This window comes from Protopterus annectens, chromosome 2.part1 (genome assembly GCF_019279795.1).
Source record: "Protopterus annectens isolate FY-2018-M chromosome 2.part1, PAN1.0, whole genome shotgun sequence".
NCBI classification, from domain to species: domain Eukaryota; kingdom Metazoa; phylum Chordata; order Ceratodontiformes; family Protopteridae; genus Protopterus; species Protopterus annectens.
The window spans coordinates 1,981,209,172-1,981,234,410 of record NC_056729.1 but is presented as its reverse complement, the minus strand read 5'-3'; the positions used below and the strand labels follow the sequence as shown (position 1 = coordinate 1,981,234,410).

The window sequence follows — 25,239 nt, the reverse complement described above, 5'->3', positions numbered from 1 at the left end:
AAGCGAGTGGGAGATGTTATATGTTGATGGAAGCTGTGTAGGTGGATACTGAGTTGGGGGGAGTCAGTTGTGAGTTTGGACCAATCAGTGTTGACATCACCAAGGATAAGTGTCTCATTTGGTATGTTGTGGGAGAACCAGGATAGGATGTTTTCAAGAATGGGCAGATTGTTACAAGGAGGAAGGTAGATAGAGGTAATTGCAAGTTTTTTGTGGGGATTCAGGTGGCAGTTAAGGATGATGATTTCAGCTGGGAGGAAGTCAGGAATTAGGGAAGGGTATGGTGAGAGGTTAAAAATGTTTGAATAGAGGATGGCCACGCCACCACCTTTTTTCTATCAGATCGGAAGATATTATAACCTGGTGGGAGTATTTCACTATTTAAGATTTGTGGCTTGAGCCAGGTTTCAGATAGGGAGAGGATGTGAGGGGTATTGAGAGCTATCCATGAGTGCAGCTCAGTGACTTTATTTGCTAGACTCTGAATATTCAATGAGTAAATAGTTAAGTATTTGGATGGAGATGATTGTTGTGACTGAGGTTGGTGACTGTTAGAGGAGTAAGATGGGGGCAGTGTAGAGGTAGTTTTGGGGAGAGAAGAGGGGCCAGGGTTGGGATGGATATCTCCAGAACAAAGTAGGTTTTTAGTGAGGAGAGAGTGTGTAGTAGATGCTAGATGGAGTTTGTATAGTTTTGACTTAGCTTTGTGGGAAGGTTTAAAAAGCTGTATTATGGATAGCTTATATAGACTTGAGGTAGAGGTAGTAAAGAGATTAGGGGAGATAGTAAAATATGAAGTAGTTGGATATATGTTGTATGAGTCAGAAGTTGGTGAACATAGGAGTGGGTCAGAGAGATTGGAGTGGTAAGAGGTGGAGATAGAATAAGGAGTAGTGTAGAAGATATTAGAAAATAATACATGTTGGAATAAAATATGGTCAGATAAAGTAGGTATAGAGACTGTGGTATAGAGGAAGTGGTGTTGACAAGATTGACAGATTAGTAAGGTGGTTGTGGCAATAGGCAGAAAGTAGAATTGTAGTGGCTAATGGGACAGGAAGGGGAGGGATAGTTAGGTATAAAGGTAATTGTAATGGGGTTGTGTGGGAATGGGGGTAGGGTAGGGGAGCGAAGTGAGCTCGAGCGTAGCGAGGGTGAACGGAGCGGGGCTAGCACCCTGGTCAAGATGAAGTCATAGAAACAATCAGAAAAAGATGGTGAAAAACTAGCTTGAGAGACAAGGATATAAAGTTTCTAAAAGGTATAGTCACCAGAAATAAAATAAAAAGAAATAAAATATGAGCAGAGGTAAGCTTACAAAAGGACACTGGCCTCAAGTTACACAAGTAGATTTACTTGAAGCAAACCCAGTGCTGTATGGTTAAAAGAAGCTACAATAGAGAGGGGTTTGGAGGGGGAGAGAGAGGTATTATTAGCAGCTAAAAGCAGGGCAAAACAAAAAATAACATTAATACGTAAGAGTCTGAAGACAGTAAAATAGGGCAGGTGCACTAGAAAAGGCAATTATGAGTGAGGTTAGAAATTAATTCATGGAAGGGTATAGTGCAGAACAGGAGAATATACACAGAAACAGTATGAGGATAGTGGGTAACCAAAGAGAAAGGATAGGAGCTGCTGGCAAGTGCTTTTCGTGATGACTAGCAAAAAAACACTGTAAATTCTTGTTGTGCTTATAAAGTCTAGCATTAATTAAAATATTAGCTTATGTAGTAGTTATTTACTGGGACACATACTTCAGTGGTATTATTTTAAGCTTAAAATGGTGGCTTCCGGACAGATAGTTAAGGTTGCAGGGTATCTGTTAAGGTCCTCAAACCTGTGATGCCTGTACTGTGGCCAGGGGAAAACCGCAGGGAAAATCCACTAGGGCTATAAAAACAGAGAGGAGGGAGATTAGTTATGAGCAAGTAATTCAGGAAAAGAGCGAGAGACAAAAATATCATGGGTAGAGAGAAAAAAATTAATACATGTAAGCAGAGATAGTTTACCTAGCATTAATCTCCATTGTATGAGTGTCTTACACACATAGCTAGCAGTGTTTACACCTATGCATAAAGTAATGCAGAACAACAGTAGTTAACAGCAGCACAGTGTAGACATACACAAGGCAATGATTCACAAAGCAGGAAAACAGAAATCTAGGATACTGAGGACAATAATTGGTACACTTTCAGGCAATAGTTCTTCCTTTTACTTTAGTGCTACACCAAGAAATTACAGTAAAAATACTACAGATACATCTAAATGTGAAGTTGAGGTACAGTTGCTCCTTGCAACAAGAAACTTAGTTGGTAAATATTCGCATTTACAGTTTTCTTTCATTAAAAAACAAGAAATAAGATGAGTACAATTCAAACGCTAAGCTACCCATGATTATAAGGTGCTGGAGATCCTTGTGACAGGGAAAATAAACTTTAAATATTCACAAAACTAGAGTTGCGAGATAAAGTACACCAGAAACTGTATATGCACGCAATATTAACTCAATATAATCACAAAATACTATATGACCTAAAGCAGATAAAGCAACACAATAATCACCAAACATTGTAAGATTTAAAGCAGTTAAGGCAACAGAAAAGACATCACAAAACAGTTAATGCCAAAGAATCAAAATTTTACCTTACACAGAGCAGCAGATGCAGAAGGGGAAAGAAGATTTCAAAATGGCTCCTGCTGTTGTGAGGCACCTATGAAGACTAGAAAGAGGAAGTGAGGTGAGGGGGAGGGGTAATGACTAATACTGGGCTGGGCTAGCACCCTGGTCAAGATGAAGTCATAGAAACAATCAGAAAAAGATAGTGAAAAACTAGCTTGAGAGACAAGGATATAAAGTTTCTAAAAGGTATAGTCACCAGAAATAAAATAAAAAGAAATAAAATATGAGCAGAAGTAAGCTTACAAAAGGACACTGGCCTTAAGCTACACAAGTAGATTTACTTGAAGCAAACCCAGTGCTGTATGGTTAAAATAAGCTACAATAGACAGGGGCTTTGGAGGGGGAGATTCATATTACTGGATTCATATTAGATAAGGTTATTTTCTGGGCTCTGCTACCAAATCAAAATAAAAGAGAACAATTTAAATGATTTCTCTTTAAGCAACCTTCTTATACACATTTAAACAACTTCACAACATTAAATATTGCTTACTATTCTGTGTCATAACAAAAAAAAATGTCATTAGTTAATCAAATAACCAGAAACTGCAACTTCTAACATTGATAAGACTGCATTTCCACTGGCAAGAAGTGTTAATCACTATAGCCTAAAACAAAGCTGAATCTGGAACATTAAGCAATGAAAAAAAATGACAAAAATACAACTGACCAGATAATCAAAGCAATTGAATAACTAGAAGGTACAAATTCCCAGGAAAGTTAGCCGACATTCTGGATGGGATATATATGTATGATCATATCAGGAAATACTGAGTGCACAAAAGGGCAAACCCTCAATAGCAAAACACAAAACAAAAGAACACACACACAAAACACTGAAACATTACTAAGAGTGAATGAAAAGCAATGATACTTCTCTCCAAATAGAAATCATCTATATCAGTATATCCCAACTATAAAACCCAGAGGAGGCAATGTCTAAATAGTGGTACTGTTAGAGAAAGAGTTTTTAAAAGCATAATTTGTAGGGTTGGTATTAGGGGCAGAGTTAGGGTTAGCATACATCAGTAAGGGTAGGGAAGAAAAACTTCATCTAACACTACTACTAAACAGGACACATGCGCACGCGCACACATACACACACACACACACACACACACACACACACACACACACACACACACACACACACACACACAAAACATGACAAGCAGTATTATCTCACAAGGCTGCAGATTATATGCATTATTTTTAGAAAAAAAAGAAAAATCAGAATTTATAACCCCACGGTTTAATAACAACATGTACTTTCAAAGTACAGATGTGTCAAAGTTCATTCACTCCCAGTCATACTTGCATGTTCAGGCTTATTGTTTATGAGTACAATATATACCATATGTAGGCAAATAATGCTCAGACAGCAAATAGTGCATTACAGGGCTTCATATAACTGCTTTGGAAGCATGTGTAAAATAATCATTTTATGCTACCTTGTTTATTTAATAAATGTCTTCATTCTACAGTTTTGAGCACTAAGGTATAACAGCTCAATGGTTATGGCAGACCTACTTATACCGTATGTGATGACACTTGGCACAAGACACAGCTGGGTAAACCGCACACATGACAAGGGGTAAATCCTCTGCAAACAATGTCATGGAATGTCTTGATCTGATAATACAGTGAATGTATACTGAAGAATACTTTTCAGTTTTAAAAATTATTTTTCTCAACCAGAGGTTATCATATTTTTCACAATGTGGGTAGAGAATACAAAAACCATACTATATTCGAAAACCGAAATACTGTTTTGATTTCTTGTCATCATATTTCTTACCATTTTCAGTACATAACTGGTTTCTACTAGCCATTCTAAATGTGATATTTACAGCTGAGAAGGGTAAACAGAAATACGCAAGCACAGGTATCTGACAGCATCAGACTCTTTTATGTACTTCCTGTATAAGAAATCCAGTTGGCACAATGACAAAATCAGCTACAAATGACATTCAAAGTATATTGTACCATTTGTTATTTTAACAGATTTACGTCTAATGATACCAAAACATAAAACTGTTCACATAACAAATGGTGTTATTTGTCTCATACAATGTCATGCTTTTACTCTTTCATAGAACATAGTCTATACTTCCCTGCTATATATATAGCAGTAAAAAAGGGTATTCGTAGTGCTGGGTTTTACACTTGCGTACCGGTTATCTGCAAAGAGCCCTACTATGTCTATATGCAAGTACAGTAAGAGCAGGTTATTTGGCTAAGTAAATGTGAAAGCATTTTGATAAACATGCCTACTTGTGGTAAAACCATATATAGCATTATAGATGCATTTTGCAGTTATTCACATTTCTTCTAGCAAATACCTTCAGTTATTCAACTTTCTTGTAGTTTATTTTCTATACTTGTGTTTAATATAACCAAAAAAAAAGAAATGCTTACTATAGAGACCTGGCCTTCTCACTGTCAACTGTTCTACTCACTCAGCCAGCTGTTCAAGCCTGCGCTTCTGTAGGTTACCATACCTGTGTCTGTGCTGGGGGCTACAGAGGGTGAATCCTGTCGGGGATGACAGGTGCTCACCCAGTTCCTACCAGATGTCAATCTTTTTTCCAGTCAGACTCTCAAACGCATGCCTAGATCTTATCCAGGTACAAATCAATCAGAAGGTAGACCATAATTTTTCTGGATCTTATCCAGGTGCAAATCACTCAGAAGGTAGAGCATAATTTTTCTGGATCTTATCCATGTACAAATCACTCAGATGGCAGAGCATAATTTTGGTCTCCTTCACAACCAGATGGAAGCACGACATCATGCCTTTACAGGTGCTGACATCATTAGAAGTACCAGTACCAGAATGAAAACAGTATGAGGAGGGCTGTGTTTCACAGATTTAGAACTACTCCCACTAGGGTGTGACATCACTCTAACCAAACCCAGTTAATCAGCAGGGAAATTAGAACTGCTACTGTTATTACAGGCAAGTTTGGTTTAACTTTGGTAAAATGCTTTTCCATCTACATTTTTTTGAAGGAGTACATTCACATTTCATTTATATAGTGGATAGAAGTCATTAATGAAATCATTTTTTATCTCACTTGCAACTGCTACTGCTGCTGTGCCTTGCTTTTGCAACCTTTTTGGAGTATTATACCGGAATGTTATGAAGGAATAATTTCTTTATACATTCCTCATGCAGTATGGTATTAGTATTAATGTTTTTTGTTTTTTTTGGGGGCGGGGCTTTTGTAGAAATAAATATTCCTGTGTGTGTCTCAGTACCAACTTTTAGTAAATCTTGAATATTTTGAGGTGACAAGGTGTGCCAGGTGATGTTAGATGGGCAAGGATTATGCTTCATGGTTGTGAAAATTCACAACATATGATTACATTTTGCCTATTCCAAACATTGTCAGCGTAGAGAATAACTAATGTTATCAGCACATGAATGACTACCCAAAGCCTGGTGACGTAGATAAGTTGCCTTACAAGTTTATGTATTACTGCAGTTCATAGAGATAAGTGTAAAAGGACCTAAACTGCATACAAAATGCTTAAATGACACTGGATGTAAGTGAATAAGTTTAACAATTCCATATTAACTGGCAATTACTCAAGTTAGGTGGAAAATAGCTTAGAAGACTACAGGCTTTTAAAGTAACCAAAACTAATAGAAATATTGCAAATTAATATGAAACAGTTCAAAATGATAAAGGAATACTGAGATTACTTAAAGAAATGTTTGCTTTACTGATATAATGGGCATATTACCACAGTTTAAGTGAATACTATAAAACTGTCATTTGTAAATGGAAATTCATCACACCAGCAGTGGGAACGCATAATGGCCACAGAGAAAGTAATTTATTTTGGTGTCACTTAGTACTGTGTTGTGTTTTGCACACATGATAGAAATGCAGTGATTTAATTGTGAAGTACTGAATTGTCAAGGATGTTTTGTTTGCTTGGTACTTTTCCATTAATGGGGCAACTCTTCTAAGGAGTAAGGAGAAGGTCACAGTAAGCTGCCTGTCGGGCGCTAGAATCCGCCACATAACGCAAGCACTCAGGTCTCTCAACAGCAGGTACAAATATGACTCAGTCATTGTCCACGCTGGTGTAAACGACCTGAGACGTACCTCCTTGGACTACATGAAAAGAGACATTGAGGAGCTCTCTGATTATGTAGCCCAGGCAGGTATGACCCTGACCTTGAGCAGTATCTTACCTTCACCAGGAATGATGCCACAATACAGAGATAAGATGATCAGCTTTAACAATTGGCTTAAACACTGGTGTCATTCAAAGGGGATCCAGTGTCTGTCTGGCTGGGATGACATGGTGGACAAGCCACGCTGCGCAAGGGACGGCTTGCACCTGTCACCCCTGGGATTCCGGATATTGGCAAAGGCTCTTGCCACCCCATAGTGCCTTTTTAGGCAAGGCTGAAATTCTAAACCTACCACCCTAGAACACAAAAAAGGAAAAACTAAGGGTAATGCTGCTCAATGCCAGAAGTCTAAATCTCAAAATGCACGCACTCGAGGCCCTTCTCAGTATGGAGAACATTGATGTCTGTGCTGTGACAGAAACCTGGTTCAAGGCTCCTGAGAGCACCCCAGCGCTGTCAGGTTTTACCTCATATCATGCGTTCCGGCCCCAAAATCCGGACAATACCAAGAAAGGAGGGGGGGTATCCATATTCATCAAGGACACCCACACCTCAAGACTGGTGGCAACGCACGATGCATCGGAGACCATCCAGGTGCAATTAACCATAGGCAAGACTGCTCTGCAAATTGTAGCATGTTACAGGCCACCCTCACAAACTCAGGAACCTCACATGGCCTTCCTGAAAACACTAGAGGATAAATGTATCACCAAACACCATCATACTAGGTGACTTCAATTACCCTAATATAGACTGGGAACACTACTCAAGCCCAAACACCCTAGCCCAAAAGTTCCTGGAATTCATAAACTCAAATGCCATGGAACAACTAGTCACCATCCCCACAAGAGGAGATAACCTACTTGATCTCATCATCACGAACATGGGAGCACAATGTTCAACACCAGAAGTACACCCCTCACTGGTGAGATCAGATCACAAACTAATCTCGCTGGAGGTCCTCATCCCACCCCACCTGAAATAAAAAGACCACAGTAAAGAACTTCTCAAAAGCCGACTTCACACTTCTAAAGACTAGTGTGGTCTCCTTTAAGGCCCCGAGCTGGCGGAAAACAGTACTCAAGCCGCTGAATCACTTACAAATGCCTTCTACCAGCACCTGCAGGACTGCATGGATAAGGCAATCCCAAGCAAAACAAAGACTCTTTGTACCAAAGGCAAGCGTCCAGTCTGGTGGACCCCAGCCATAAACAAACTCTACAACAAAAGGAGGAAGCTACTACAAGATAGAGCAAAATCCTTAAAAGGTAAGACACCCTTGATCACTATAAGTAAAAACTAAGAGCCCTCATAAAATCATCCAAAGCAAATTTCGAGAGAAAAATAGCTAAAGACTCAAAAGACAATCATAAGGCCTTCTTTAGCTATGTTAGAAACCTGGGAGGAAACTCCCAGATATGCTCAGAACTAGTTCAAAATGATGTGAAGATTACTGATCCTACAGACATTGCCAACATACTGGCTGACAGGTTCAGTGCAAACTTCTCCCCTCCCACAAAAGGAGAGATTTCTATACCAAACGATAGCAGCCCCCCAAACATCTCCAGCGCTCAAGTGAGAACTGCTCTCACCAAAGCAAGAAACACAGCATCCATGGGACCTGATGGTGTCCCCGGCTGTGTGCTCCACGAACTCAATGAGGAATTAAACCCACAGCTAGGACAGCTGTTTAATCAAAGTCTTACCTCTGGATACGTACCCAGGGAGTGGCGCACTGCAACTGTGGTCCCACTTCACAAAGGCGGTGCCTCCACCGACCCTGGAAATTACCGGCCCATTAGCTTGACAAGCCTTATCTGCAAAGCCATGGAGAGGATCATAATGGACCTCATAAATAAAGACATTGGGAATTTGCAGACTTTGGATCCAACCCAGTTTGGCTTTGTCAAAGGAAGATCATGCCTTTTAAACTTGGTTGACTTCTTCGAAACAGTCACCAAAGCCATTGATGAAGGAAAGGCAGTCCATACAGCCTACCTCGATCTGGCTAAGGCCTTCGATACAATACCCCACTCGGGTATCATTGAAAAACTCATCAGCTTAAATGTTAACCCATACATCACAAGATGGGTTGCAAACTGGCTGAGTGACAGAACCCACAGAGTCAGAGTTGCTGGCGCCATGTCAGACTCAAAGCCTGTCACAAGTGGTGTCCCACAGGGCTCAGTCCTGGGCCCACTCTTGTTTGGCATCTACTTTTCCAAGTACAAGCAAACACAGAAGGGTTATGGCTGACAAAGTTTGCAGATGACTGCAAACTGGGCCATAGTAGAAAACACATCTGACACAGATATCCTTCAGAAGGGTCTCACAGAAACAGATAACTGGTGCCACAGCCATGGCCTAAAGTTAAATGCCAAGAAATGCATAGTCATACCCTTCGGGAAAAACAAGGTTACCCCTAGCTACCAAATAGGTGGCAATCCACTGAGCACAGAAGAAGTTATCAGGGACCTGGGGACCCAGGTTGATAGTAGTCTGTCATTCGACACCCATGTAGCTAAAGTAGTTAGGAAGACCTTCTACATTGCCCACCTTATCATGAAGGGATTCTCATCTAGATCAAGGGAGGTCATAGTCTCCCTTTACTCATCACTCATCAGACCAATGATTGAGTACAATGCCCCATTCGGAATGTATCTGACCCGACACTTGCAGCAGCTGGAGAGGCCACAAAAGTTCCTCACCAAAAGGATAAAGGGTCTCAAAAATCTGTCCTATGCTGCCCGACTGAAAGAACTCCAGCTCTATTCAGTCACTTACCGCTTGCTCAGAGGTGACCTTTGCCTAACATACAAGGCCATGTCAAACCCAGATTTGATGAATATGCTTCACCTCAAAAATCTAGATCCATCAGAGCCACAAGGGCGGAGACTTAAACCTCGACACGGCTATTAATAGGACGTGCTGGAGGGATAGATTCATCACCCAAAGACTCCCTATGCTGTGGAACAAAATCCTGGTACATGTGAGGCAGAGCACCTCGCTGGCCTTGTTCAAGAGAAATCTTGACCAATGGATGGGAGATCGCAGATATACCCCAGGGATTACCTCAGTGTCACTGCTCGACAGAGGCACAGCAAAATAACGGGTATAGTTTCCCATACTTAAGGGGTGGCGTAAGCCACAAAACGATGGGCTAGGCTTGCAAATGCCCTCGGGCAGATAGCCTAGTATGAACCTATGAACCTATGAACCTATAATGAGCGCTCATGGGCTTACCAGTTTCCACACATTTATCTGTAAACATTTATGAACATTGAATTTCAGCTGCTGCATCGCACTCACAGTTACACTTATTATTCACAAAGTGATTTAATAACACCAAGCAGTACTCTTTTAAAAATCTGGTATTTCCACCACATGTTATTGCACATAAGATAATTTCAGGAAAATGTCTACATGAATACTGTAGACTCCTATAGATTTATGTCTTTATTCCAAACCACATTTGATATAAACAGAAAATCTGAGTCAATATAGAAAGGAAAAGCAGCTGAAAGGGGCCACTAGAAAGAGAATTGAGTGTAAACAGTTTCTACGACCCATAAGAAATTACAACATAGTGGAACATTGCAGCACAAACTGATAAAAACATTCTGCCTAGATTGAGAGACCAGATATACAAAGGCTATGAGGATTCACTGACAGTGCCACTGCCTTGTCTGCTTTTGTAGACAGTAAGGTGTGTTTATCAGCTTCTCTTCCGCTACCAGGCTGGAAGATCACGTTTCAACTCAAAGCAGAAAAGCTACCTAGAAAACATGACCGTTCTTCAAAACGAACCCCCCACTACAGTTCTTTTAAAGTCAGGACCCGCTACCCTAAGTAATAGTCAGAAAGCTTTAATTCCTGTCACCCCAACCCCCAAGTGTGAGTACTTATTTCTGCTGTCATTCATCAAATAATTTATCAAGAACAACTTATATACACTAGTAAACTCTATAGCTTTCATTTCATAGTACATGCAAAGATAACAAAGGACTACTAGAAGTGTTGCCCCCATTAACGGAAAAGTACCGTTTGCCTAACATAGATGTGTGCTTACTGGGAGACCTGTGAGTGACACTACTGAATGAAAAATGCCAGTATTATGAATACAAGAAAGTGTTAGGGAATGGATGGATCTGTTAACAAACTGTTTTTGGCTTACTATTGTGAATGTATTCATGATGGTACAAACATTAGTTCAATACAACCTTACTTGGATGGACTGAGACTCTGCATATCTACCTAATTTTGGGTTTTGTGTCAGGTAACTTTTTTCTGTGATGATGGCAGGCATTCTTTCATTGTTGTGATGTTTGACTGATGTCAGGTTTGTTTAATGTATGACTGACATCCTGTTTTGGCTGCAGTGATGATATAAAACCAGGGATTAAGGCAGAGAAAGGATAACTTTAGCCATGAGGAGAACTGCATCATCATGACAACCTTTAGAACATATGGCAAACATCATTTTGGAAAAGGGGGGCCCAAACAAGCTGAGAGGCAAAGGCTTAGAATCAAGTTATTATGGATATTTACACTGGCAGTGGAAGGAATCACACATTAACACAATGCAAGAAGAGGGCAGATGATATGGTATGACATGCTAGATTTAAGGTAAAGCAGAAAACAATTGCCCATACCAGTAAAGATGTGGGGGGAGGCTCCAACACTTATCCCTTTAAAACTAGATGAGAAATACCTTCTTTCCATTCGTGGGATGACTGTGACACAGAAGATGATGGGACTTGAATAATCAGAGGTGTTGTGGACACTGTCTGCAACAGTAACACACATTTGCTCAGGAACATTGATTTAAAAACAGTAACATATTTATGTACAGAACTGAATGCTGCCATGGAATGATTACATTAAATACATAACAATTGCTATTAACAGGTGACCCCTCTACTTCTGAACAGAACAACAGTGAAGGCAATGTGCATGGTGAGTGTCCCCCAAAACTCCTTGCTCTGCATACAGTTGTGTATGTTACTTCTTTATTGGCAATGGTTTCAAATATTTTTTACAAGGTCAGCAGTGGAAACAAACAGTTTAGGTAGCATCAAAAGCTGAATGGCTTTTGAATATGATGGTGATAACATAGTTATATTTATGAGACAGCCTGAAGAAAGTGGCACCCTAGTTTAATAATAGGAATTCATACCCCAAAACCTGTTAATAACTCTACAGGAATTGACAGTATATCACAAAGTCAAGCACATGCTGGCATTACACTTGTGCTTGTATGGGAAGAAAACCCATGCACCTCCACACAAGCAGCTCCAAACCCAGACAAACACTTTCAGAGTGATGGCAGATGTGCAGAGATAACAATGTCCACAATGACACCTTTACAAAGGTGCACCAGGCACAAGCCTTTATCACAGCTATCCAATGAAACACATAAAGTATTGGCTGCACAGAAGCAAATGTGCTGTGTAGCACTGCCACAGGGAGTCAGCTAGAAATGGTCACAGCCCTCTAGGGCATGTGTGAGGATTTCCAGCACTACTTGGAAATGGCAGAGAGTAGGCATAATGGTGTTATCACACTGATACATAGTATGATAACACACCAAGCATCCATGGCTGCCTCCATTTGAACACTAGTGAGAACTTACCAGACTCAAATAGGAGTCAGTTTCGGAAGGGGAAGAAGATGAAGTACTGTCCAGACACCATACCTCTCAATCTCTCGGCACAAGACATCTGAACAAAACCAAAAAGAATGGGAGACAAAGACCCAAACATAGGGACAGATTTTAAATATTAGCCTTATAAATGAAGCAAGTTGTTAGCATAAAATGTTTTGTGTTAGTATGCATTTTCTGGATGATATGAAGTCTGAAATTCAAATGTCTGTCATTATTTAGTGACGTCAATCATTTTGCCAAAAAAAGCACAAATTTTATGATGAACAGATCAAAAATACAAGTAAAAAATCTGGACATTCTGTGAAAACCTGTACAGTTGAGAGGTTTGCCAGACAAATGGCAGCAAACCACATTAGTCTACAACATATTTCATGCATGAAAAGATAAAGTGAACAAGCTCTAGCCTAGGGAGTACGCCTTCACCATATGAAAATGAAAAGCTACAATAAGGCTACTCCCTCCACGTTAAGGGACATATAATACCCGCTAAATGGATCAACTTGGAGTAGGCTACCACATGGAGGGAGTAGCCTTATTGTAGCTTTTCATTTACATATTTCATGCAAGTCACATTAGTATTCATCTACTCCATCATTCGAGGTCCTAGTCATGGTCCAACAACACTGTTAGATCAGCACCTGTAGGGTCACCTGCATCAAGTAGGTCATAACATCTGACTAACTCATTATCCACTCTCATGACAGCCTCTCTTCAAAATCACTTGCACCATCACATAGCTTATCTTCAGGACATGTGTATGATATATTTGACAATAAACCATTGATAACTTGCAATATGTCTGCACTGGTCATTCTACATGGTGTCAGAAGTGGGATGGCAAATAATATCATCTGAGTGTAACAAATGACTTAAGTGCAAAAGTAAATGAATATACTTTGATGGCATGGTAGATGGATTTCGCAAACCTGAACCATTGATGTTTGATGGCAACATTGCGGAGAATTGGTGTGTGTCTGCATAAAATATGTTATTTTCATAGTGGCTGCACATTCAGATAATGACGCATGCAGATGAGCATGTATACTTCTCAATTTGGCAGGCTTGGAGTCTATTGAGTGAGAACGTTCTGTCTTACATGCACCTGCTGTTTATGCACCATGTCATTACTCAGGCTGAGACCTGTGAAGATCTGCAATGTTTAAAGTGTAAATTTCGAGAACTGTGTAACTCCCAAATGACTATAATGATGGAGAGGCATAAATTCAATATGAGAAATCAAAAGCCTTGTAAAATTATGGAAGCATATATTACAGACTTAAGAAATAAAGCAAAGACATGTAGATTTGGGGATCTACAAGACAATTTAGTAAAAGACCACCTTGTATGTTGCATTAATAATGACACAGTAAGAAAAATTCTACTACGTGATAGTAAATTAATGTTGAGCAAATCTATTAAAATTTGTCAGATACACAAACTCACAGAAAAACATACTAGTATGCCTGCAATATCTGCGGCTGTGAATGTCAACAGTGTGAAACTAAAAACTAAGACAATACAGTCTCATATGTGTAATTTGAAGAGCTGTGCCATATCACCTGAGGGGCAGTCATGAACCTAAACAAGAGAAGTGTTTAGCCTATGGTCAGCAGTGTCACAAATGCAAAAAGTGGAATAATTTCAAGACGTTCTGTAGATTGGAACAGACTTATGATAAAATTTCGAAAACAGTGAATCAAATTGAGACTGTAGCCAACCCTGACAGCAGTGATGAAACTTTTTATGTTGATGGCATTTCTGTGTTTGGTGAGATAGTCTACACAGTGGACTCTCACTTGTCAGCAAACAGTGAAATATTTTATAGGTTCATACGTTCATAGGTAGGTATTAGGCTATTGGCCCTAGGGCCTATATAAGCCTAGCCAAACAATACCCTGGCTTTCGCCACCCAAGAAAATAATTTTCCTGTGCCCCTGTCGAGCAGAGACACAGAAGTGATCCCCAGGGTGAATTTCCTATCTTCCATCCAGCATCAAGATTTTTCTTGAAGAGTGCTAATGAGGAGCTTTGTTTGATATAGATAGGTAGTTTGTTCTAGAGTATGGGAAGTCTCTGGGACAGGAATCTATCCATCCAGCATGTTCTGTTTATTGTGGTGACAAGGTTTAGGTCCCTAGAGTGTGTAGCGCGGAGGGATTGGGATTTCTTTAAGTGGATCATGTCCAACAGCTCTGGGTTGGACATAGCTTTGTATGTTAGGCAGAGATCGCCTCTGAGCAGGCGATATGTGACAGAGTAAATTGGAGTTTTTTGAGACAGTCTGCGTAGGGCATCTGTTTGAGGCCAGTAATCCTCTTTGTGAGGTATTTCTGCAGCCTTTCCAGTTGCTGTAGATGTCTTGTGAGGTACATGCCAAAAGGGGCGTTGTACTCTATAATGGGTCTAATGAGTGATGAGTAGAGGGGAACAATGACCTCTTTTTTCCTGGATGAGAAACCTTTTGTGATGAGGAGTGCCATGTAGAAGGATTTCCTGACTACGAAAAGGGATGACAATGCACTTTTTGGCATTGAGCTTAATGCCATGGCTTTGACACTAGGCATGTGTCTCAGTGAGGCCCTTTTGTAGGATGTCCACATTGTTAGGAGTTTTGATTATGGCTCCTAGTTTGCAGCCATCTGCAAACTTTGTTAGCCAAAGACTTTCTGTGTTAGCCTGTACTTCAGAGAAGTAGATACCAAACAGGAGAAGACCCAGGACTGAACCCTGTGGTACTCCACTTGTCACTGTTCTGAAGTTGGATTTGGAGTCTGCTACTTTCATAGTGTGGGTTCTGTCAGTGAGACAGTTGGCAACTGATCTTGTGACATAGGGATTTATACCTAGTTTAGTGAGTTTATCTATAATTCCAGAGTGGGGGATGGTGCTGAAAGCCTTGGCGAGATCTAGATAGACTGTGTGAACCACCTTACCCTCATCTACAGCTTTGATGACTGCTTCAAAGAAGTCTGTCAGGTTTATGAGACATGATCTGCCTTTTACAAACCTGAACTAGGTGGGGTCTAGAGTTTGGAGATTACCAATGTCATTGTTTATATGTTCCATGATGATACATTCCATAGTCTTGCAGACCAGGCTCGTCAGGCTAATGGGGTGGTAGATCCTGGGGTCAGTGGTGGCTCCCCCTTTGTGGAGTGGGATAACGTCGCTGTGCACCATTCAGTGGGCATAAAGCCTGAGATGAGGCTATGATTGAAGATGGTACTTATTTTGGGTGCCAGTTTGTTCTGTAGTTCATGTAGAATGCAGCCTGGGATGTTGTAAGGTCCCATGGATGCTGTGTTCTTGGCTTTGGGGACTGTGTTTTTTACCTGTGCAGCCGTGATTACAGGAACTTTGCATTCTTCCGGTATAGAGATGGGCCCTTTAGGGGATGAGAGGGGGGTCAAGTTAGCACTGAACCTATCTGCCCAGATGTTGGCAATATTAGTTGGTTCTGTATATTTAGTGCCATTGTGCTGTAACGCAGAGCAGATCTGAGTGTTGCCATTGAGATTATTGACATAGCTATAGAATGCATTGTGGTTGTCTTTAGAATCAGTGGCAATTTTGTTTTCGTAACTAGCTTTGGAAGATTTTATGAGGGATCTCAGCTTCTTACTGAGGCTGACCAGGCAGTTCCTCCAATTATGGGATTTTACTCTTTTTTGCAGCAGTTTCTTTCTTCTGTTGTAGAGTTTGTTTATGGCAGGGGACCACCAGATTGGCTTCCTTTTTTTTGGAGGATAGCATCTTGGGTCTGTTAGGGATTGCATGATCCATGCCCTCGTGTAGGTGCTTATAAAGTGCATTTGTGTAGGATTCAGCAGTCGTACCTCTATTGTCCATCAGCATGGGTGCCGTGAAGTTTGCCACTTCTGTCTTAAGAAGCATGAAGTTGACTTTGTAGCCATTTTTTACAGTGGTTTCCCCTACTGGGGGGTGGGAGCGGGATGTGGATGTCTAGGGTGATTAGCTTGTGGTCAGATCTGACCAACAAGGAATTGACCTCTGGTGTGGAACACCAATTGCCCATGTTGGTAATGACCAGGTCTAGGATATTGCTGCCCCTAGTGGGGGTGTGGATAAGTTGATCCAAGGTGTTGAAATTTATGAATTCCAGAAAACGTTGAGCACAAGAGTTTTGTACTGTACAAATTAATGGAAAGCCAGTTGAGCTTAAAGTAGACACCAGATCCAGATGTAATGTTATATCAGCAAAAGTTTGTGCAAAAGTAAAATCTAGAGAGACCCTTGACTCAACAAGGAGCACAAGACTAGTTGCTTATGGTAGTGAAGAAATTCAGACGGATGATGGTGTAGCCCTTCCTTACCATTCTGCAGCTAACCGTTATAATTTACAATTTTATGTAGCTGAAATAGATGTACAGTCATTACTAGGCCTAGAAGACACCTTAAGAATGGGTTTGATTTTGCTCAATAAAAAAGTGCACCATTTGAATAGAAATGAAAATGACACTTTTTCGCAACGTATCTTTGAAGAATATGCTGACATCTTCAAAGATGAACTTGGTAAACTTCCAGTTACGTATTCTATGAAGCTGAATCACAAAATATACCCAGTCGTTAATCCTATGTGCAAAATCAAAGTAGCAATGCAAAGTAAAGTAAAAGCAGAATTAGACAGAATGGTGCATTTGGGTGTTCTTACTCCTGTGGCATAGCCTACAGAATGGGTATCATCCATGGTGGCAGCCCACAAGAAAAGTTCAGATGACATTCAGATATGCATTGATCCTAGAGGCTTAAATAAAGCCCTCAAACATCTTCATCATCCAATGCACACAGTAGAGGAGGCAGCAGCACTGATGCCAAATTCAACTGTTTTCTCAGTTTTAGATGGCAAGAACACCTTTTGGCAAATCTTGCTGGATCACAAATCTTCTTTATTAACAACATTCAGCACACCATTTGGGAGGTACAGGTTGTTAAGAATGTCATTTGGAATCAGTTCCACTAGTAAAGTATTCCAGCATGCCATGGAAGAGATATTTGCGGGTATATTTGTGCCATTATTGTGGATGACATTTTCATTGGAGGGAATAGTGAAAACCAACATAACTGAAATCTCAGAAAAGTTATAAGCCATGCACGTGAGGTCAAACTCAAGCTAAATTCTTTAAAATATAAATTCAAACTGAAAGAAGTCAACTACATTGGTGACATGTTCACAAGTTCAGGGCTACAGCCAGATCCATCAAAGATAACAGCAATCAATGAGATGCCAGTCCCAGACAATGTTACATCTTTACAGTATTTTCTGGATATGATTAATTATTTGGAAAAATCCTGAATCTCAGTGAACTTTCTGCACCATTGTGTGAGCTGACACATAAAGATATAAAATGGTCATGGTGTGACCAGCACCAAGAGGCATTGGATACTTTAAAAAAGAGAATTGCTAGTCCACCCACACTAAGATACTAATATGTCCATAAGCCTCTGACACTCTCCTGTGATGCTTCTCAGTATGGACTTGGTGCAGCATGTCTTCAGGAGAGAATTCCAATTCCATATGCATCCCATACCCTGACTTAAACAGAGATGCACTATGCCCAAATAGAAAAAGCACTTGCTGTTGTGTTTGCATGCTCCAAATTCAATGACTCTCTCTCTCTCCCTCTCTCTCTCTCTCTATATATATATATATATATATATATATATATATATATATATGTAGAAGGCCAGTTCAGACTGGAAACAGATCACCAGCCACTAGTAACGATTTAGAACAAGCCAATACACACAACCTCAGCCCAATTGCAACCCATTATGTTAAATCTACAAAAGTACAACTTTACTGTTGTTTACACAAAGGGCAAACATAGGCTTGGAGTCTATAGCTGATACCTTGTCACGTGCCCCCAGAAATATGACAAACAACACAAAAGTGAGACAGCTGATTTAGAAGTCATAGAAGTCAAACACATTTCATCATCATGGCTTGATGAGTTATGAGATCACACTGCTAAAGATCCAGTTCTTCAAAGACTGAATAATATCATCAGCCGAGGCTGGCCAACCCATCAAACAAGTTTGCCACCTAAAATTCAGCAGTATTTCCCATTCAGGGATGAGCTCATAGTGGAAGATGACATCATTATGAAAGGCCCAAAAATAGTAGTTCCTAATTCATTGCAAAAGGACTATATACAAATTCTGCACAAAGGCCACCCGGTCAATGAATCAACTAAAAACAGAGCAAGAGGCATTGTGTTCTGGCCCTCAATGTCCAAAGATAGTGAAACAGAGATTTTTTTATATTCAGTTTGCAACAGTAAAAAAACACATCAGCAAAAAGAGCCTCTTCATTTTGACTCAATCCCTGATTTACCATGGTCAACAGCAGCAGTAGATATTTTCAAATGGAATGGTCAACGCTACCTGGTCCTGGTTGGTTCCTACTCCGCATGGTTTGAAGTCGACTTACTCCTTATTTGACATCTGGCACAGTAATTACAAAACTAAAAAGGCACTTCTCAGTCCATGGCAGCCCACATAAAGTCATGTCGGATAACGGTGCACAATTCACTAGTCACAAGTTTAAAGACATTGCCACATCTCGGGACTTTTGTTCATGTTACCAGCAGTGCTGAATACCCACAAGCTAATGGTCTGGTTGAATGTGCAGTTTGCAGTGCAAAGCATTTAATGGAAAAGTGCAAAAGAGATGGAAGTGATGTATTCCTCGATTTACTTGTTGTTGTTGTGTCTTTCAGCTTTTCCCGGTTAGGGGTCACCACAGCGGAACTCTGGTCCGCTAATGATTGGTAGTTGATTTTTACATGCCGAGTTACCAGCTCTGATGCACAACCTTCAACGAAGGTATGCCCATTCACGCATGTCTCCACGCAGAAGACACTCTAGCTGAGAATCGAACCGAACAGCGTCTTACTGTGATGCGACAATGCTACCGCAGCACCACCACCGCATTCCTCAATTTACTAAACCTTCAAAATGTTCCTCATGGCCAAACATTTGGTTCATCAGCTCAAAGACTGATGTCCAGACAACCAAGAATGACTCTTCCAATTAGCAAACACCTGTTAGTACCTACTTCAAAGAGTAATAAGGTAGTCAAAGCTCAATTATTGAAAAAGTGTCACTATCAGAAGTTATGCTATGACAAAATCAGCAGGCCTCTTCGTCCATTGTTGCAAGATGAAGTTGTTTGAATGCAGACTTCAAAAGGTTCTGATCATGTGGGTATTGTGAAGGACATTTGTGCTGAACCAAGGTTCTACATAATTCAGTCCGAAGGAGTAGGCTACAGAAGAAATCACAGACACATTTTGCCTGTCCCAGAGTCAAAACCACAGCAAACCAAGTATACTGGTGATTCCAATTCATCACGTGAATTGCCAACCAATCTGCTTCAAGAAGACAGGCCACCTTATTCAGATGGTTCCAAAATACAAAGTGATGCTTCAGTACCCAATAAACCTCTAAGGACAGTCCCTATTTCTAATTCAAATCAAATTTGGATGGCGCAGTGGTGCACTGGTAGCACTGTCGTCTCACAGCAAGAGGCTAGTCAGTTCGATTCTTGGCTGGAGTGTCTTCTGTATGGAGCCTGCATGTCCTCCCTGTGTTTGTGTGGGTTTCCTATGGGTACTCTCGTTTCCTCCCATGTTACAAACACATGCATCTGGAGTGTTTCTCCCTGGGCCACTGCTGAAGATTGGCTTCATTCCAAGTCAGACTTTCCCAGTAAATAAATGTTAAATAAATACATAAATCAAAATCTGTATGTGACATGAGTAGGGAGAGTCTGCAAACCTAATCCTAAATATATACAGTGAATTAGACTGGTCATGTTGAACTGTTAATGTGATGTTTAACTCTGGAATGTGTTTAAAGAAAATATGAAAGTAAATGTGTTCATGTATTTGAAATCAAGAACAAAGTTAAAGGCAAGTAGACTCCAAAGAATTTTTCCTCAGGTAGACAGCAAATGTTGGAGGTGTGACAAGCAGGACAGAGGTAGCTGGGAACATATTTTTTGGGAGTGCAATGAGCTGGCAGACTTTAGGGATTCCCTGCAGACTGCTCTGTTGGAGTTGCTCGGTGAGCAGATTGGACTGACTGGGAAGATGATTTTTTTGAGTTATGCTCCAGAATCGGAATTGCCCACACATAGTAAAGCCTTTCTGAGTCTAATTATGGTGGCTGCCAAAAAAGCATTTACTAGAAAATGGAAATCAAAGTCTAGAATAACTTTTACTAGAAGTAGTGAATACAGTAACAGAGACAAAACAACTGGAATTAGGATCTTTAGAAAAGAGAAGGAGAAAACTACATAGGAAAAAATGGGAATTGTGGGAACAATATATGCAGAGCAGGAATGAGGTTTAAGAGGCAGGATTTGAATGAGCCATATAATGCTTAACTGACAATGAGTGGATGGTTTATAAGTGATGTATAATGTTTGCAACTACAGTTATTTCAGTGGTGTCTGTGATGTAAATTGTTTGCAACTAAAGTGATATCATTTTGTATGTTTTTCATTTATATAAATGTAAGATTGTAAATTGTTTGCAACTAAAGTGATATCATTTTGTATGTTTTTCATTTATATAAATGTAAGATTGCCTTTGTCATATGTGAAAATTTAATAAAGAAGTTTGGACAAAAAAAAAGAACAAAGTTAAAGCAGGAGGATGCAGAACAGTGATTGATTGTACCTTGACAGCTACTGTAGTTAAGGAAGCATGTGGGGGAGGGTGGTGTTAAGCAAGTTCAGTTATGTGCAAGTCATGAATGTGCATGCAAGTGAATTCATGTTGGCTATACAATAAACCACTGATAACTTGCAATCCCTGTCTCCACTGGTCATTCTACATGCAGTACCTTAACAGACAACATAGTTCAAACTGAGAAAACATTGTGTAATATAAAAAATAATATGATACATTTTCATTCAATTGCAAGGTAAGAACTCATGTTAAATGCTGAAGTAATTGTTGTTGTTTGTCTTTCGGCTTTTCCCAGTAAGGGGTCGCCACAGCGGAACTCCAGTCCGCTAATGATTGGCAGTAGATTTTTACGAAACGCCGAGGTGCCAGCTCGACGCGCAAACTTCAATGAAGGCACGCCCATTTAAACATGCATGTCTTTTGAACACTACCCAACCGCAGGGAGGACATGCAGACTCCACACAGAAGGCACTCCCAAGCCCAGCCGAGAATCGAACAGAAGAACCTCTTGCTGCGAGGTAACAACGCTACTGCCGTACCACCGCTGAAGTAATACTTTGCACTAATTGTACCACTTCAGGTCATTCCGTACATGCACACTTAGATAACCTACTTCACTAGACTGCATTGTGCAAAGCAGTTAAAAAATTAGATTATTCCTTCTATGTTGCATTAGAACATCATTGAACAAGAGCCATAATATGAGTACCTGTTCTGAAATAAAAAATTATTTGAAGATGAGAAAGCATGTCTGATGAACAGTGACAGCAAATCATGCACCACAGAGCCTCACCCGCAGATATCACTACATGCATCAATTATACTCTATGTGTTTTTACAACAAAGGAAACACTAACCTTAATGTCGTGGTCCATAGTTTTGGACTAGATGCCGCCTCTTTACCTGCACAGACATATGTAGTGCACATGCCTGCCACATGGGGTCACTTACTACTGCTGCCGGCTGGTAGACACCAGACTGGTACATGATCATGTTATGCAGAATGCAACATGTATTAAATGTCCTGCATGCAGCAGCTGGGTCATACATGATCATGTTGTGCAGAATGCAACATGTAGTAAACATCCTGCATGCAGCAGCCGGGTCATACCAAAGGGCACCTCCAGACTCATCCAGGCACATGAAATGACTCTTCAAGAGGGCAAAGACTATCTTGATGACAATACAGGTCTGGGATAGGGCTGTGTATAGGTGTATTCTGCAGCTTTGCTTGGATTTCTCACTGATGTCATGAGCCATGGCTGTAATGGATATCCTGAATCACCTGAAGAATAATAACTAAGAAGGGGGAAAGACAAATCAAAGAAAAAATGGTTCAGTATTTAACAATGCATTTTACTATAAATAACTACTTAAACAAAATATATATATGTAATTTTATGCTTAACAACAAGAAGACCACTAGGCATCCTACCATGCAGGAAGAGGTAGTAGAGTGAGGTAGTGTGCTAGATGTGGGAATCCTGGGCACAAAAATGGATGTTGGGCAGAGGCTTTGATAATGCACCCCCATGCATCACACACTACCTGGCAATTGATATAATGGTACCCCTTCCTGTTGTGGTACCGCTCCCATATGGATCAGATAGGGCCTTAATTACAACATGGGTGCAATGCATCACACTGAATATCTCAGGATAATCTATCACCCCATAAAAGGCTTACATAATCCTGGATCAGTCCTGGGGTTTAAGTGAGAAATAGATGTAGTGATCCACACATTTCAAGAGTACGTCCAGGAACTGCCAAACATCCTCAAGGCAGAAATCTGTGAGATACCCAATGTATCCCCTGTCTGTCTGTCTCTGGAAGGTCCCCATGGCAAGTATAGTGAGGGCTCTACATACATTTTTATCCACAGGTATAGGAGGCCACACATCTATCAGTGCCCCTGTGGCAGTCCTACATACTCACTAAAACCTTTACAATATCTCTGTCTACTCTGCTGGTGAGCACCATTAGGTGCAAGTAGTTTTGGCTTGGCCAAGACAAGCAGCTCATAGGTTCATAAGTACTAGCCTAGCTGCCCTTGCAGATAATTTTAACCCAAACCAGTTTTCTTTTTTGTGCTCAAAATAACCTATCCCATTTGGTTATAGATTAGCCTTACTTATCCCATAGTCGATAATTATATATTACCCTTAATGAGAATAACTGGATCATAACATAGATAATCTATAGATCTAAGATGCGCATGAATATGGAAAGAGATGAACTTTGTCACACTGGGAAATAGCTAGGCTAGCAGCAAGTGACAATATCATCACAAATTACAAAGTAGATAGAATAGGCATGGCTCTGAATTTTATAATGAATCTGTAGACAGTATAGAAAACACAAAACTTTGACTATGATTTGCAAAAAGATGGAAGTAGGCCTCATTTACCATTCACTGTTTTGCATCATTTTTTCATTTACATCTCGTTATTTGTTTTTTTGCTAATGATTATTCATAACCATTGCCGGTTAGCATAAGTGACCTCTAAGAATTACTCCTTTGCTACATTTGCTCAAGGACAGTACAGATAGTCTTTGCACATTTGTGTAATGACCACGAATACCCCCCAAAGTGTATTCAAACACTTTCTGTACAGTCAAAGCATGTGACCGTGGAAATCATTAGTGCAAAGTTCATTGTACACAGAAATACGGTGCCTTACTCAGTAAGATAAAGTGCTATCAATAAGCATCCAGTTCTAAGAATAAAACAATGCATTTTAAAATGACTTTGTAAGCTTGGAAGGAATTTGCCACATATACTGTTGGATGCACCAAGAGATGGCAACATATGTAGACTGGAGCTTTTTTCTTGTCGGCAGATCATGCTCCACATAAATAAAAGTATTAGGTATGTCCAAATGCTGCCTACTGCAATGATAAAGAAATACATCTTTTCCATATTCTTTGCTATATGTGTGCAGACAATATTGGTATAAATTAATTCTGGCAAAGCATATGAACAAATTTATGAGTTGTGCATTCATTCCATGGCAACCACTTAATGAAAACTATTTTATTTCTTATAAATGTTCTGCCATATGAACAGGAAGAAAATATCTAAAATAAAATGACTTAGGCAATGGCAGACTGAAACCATCCAGTAACACTCCTGAAATATATAAAAGTAGACATAATTAAAACAGAATTGTAACAGTGTAACTGCAGGTATCGTCACTGTATGCCTCACTGCAAGAGTTATTCATCCCTCATGGCTGATTAACTAGAACATTAACATAACAGCTTGCTGTACAATATTTCTTAAATAAATCGCTAACAGTTCATTAGCTGTCCCAGTTTGATTAAAAAGAACATCCAGCACATATTCATGCAGTGCTGGACACAGTCAGGACTATAAATCCTTATCAAATATTATCTAAGTTCATTCTGGGACAAATTAGGACATAATACTGTCTCTCCATAAAGCTCAGATCTATGGAACTGACTTTACTTTATAAGCAAAAATGATAACCTAAGTAGTTAGAAACTACAAGCAAGTAATTAACAAGCCCAAATCTATTTTACTGTCTAAAAAATAGTGTAGGTGTGTTTTAACCAATTAACTAGATGTTCTGTATTAATTAGAATTCTGAAATAAATATTTCTGCAATAGAGAACATATAACTTTAGAGCAAAATAAATTTCAGTAGCAGAAGGATTCTGTACATTTTTTTATTAGATCTCTTGTAATGTTACTTTATTTTAACTATTTGGTTATAGGATAAGTAAACCAGTCAAGTAAGACCTTTCAGCCATGATTTGAGTTCATGATATGTTACAGTACACCTGTGATGAATGTAAAATGTCAACAATCATACAAAAGTCAGTAAGAGCACATAAAAGAAAATCAGTAACAGAATAATAATTATAAAAATGTAACAGTTATATCAAATAAATGACATTAACATAAGAAACAAAATTTACATCTGTTCTGAAAGTATGTTTACAAAGCAAGACTGAAGAACTCGATAGTCACACTTCTGAAAACTATCCCCCGGATTCACTATCC

General features: G+C 39.8%; 1 long non-coding RNA gene across 2 annotated transcripts in view; it reads right to left on the bottom strand.

Moving 5' to 3' along the window:
* The window catches only part of LOC122794815, a 465,643-nt gene that overhangs the window by 204,260 nt on the left and 236,144 nt on the right, over window positions 1–25,239 (bottom strand). The window contains exon 1 of one of the 2 annotated variants that reach the window (XR_006363713.1): window positions 2,644–2,721. The exons of the other annotated variant lie outside the window; for it this stretch is intronic. This is a non-coding gene — a long non-coding RNA (uncharacterized LOC122794815). Of the gene's footprint in view, window positions 1–2,643; window positions 2,722–25,239 lie in introns of those variants that run through there. 2 annotated transcript variants of the gene reach the window in all.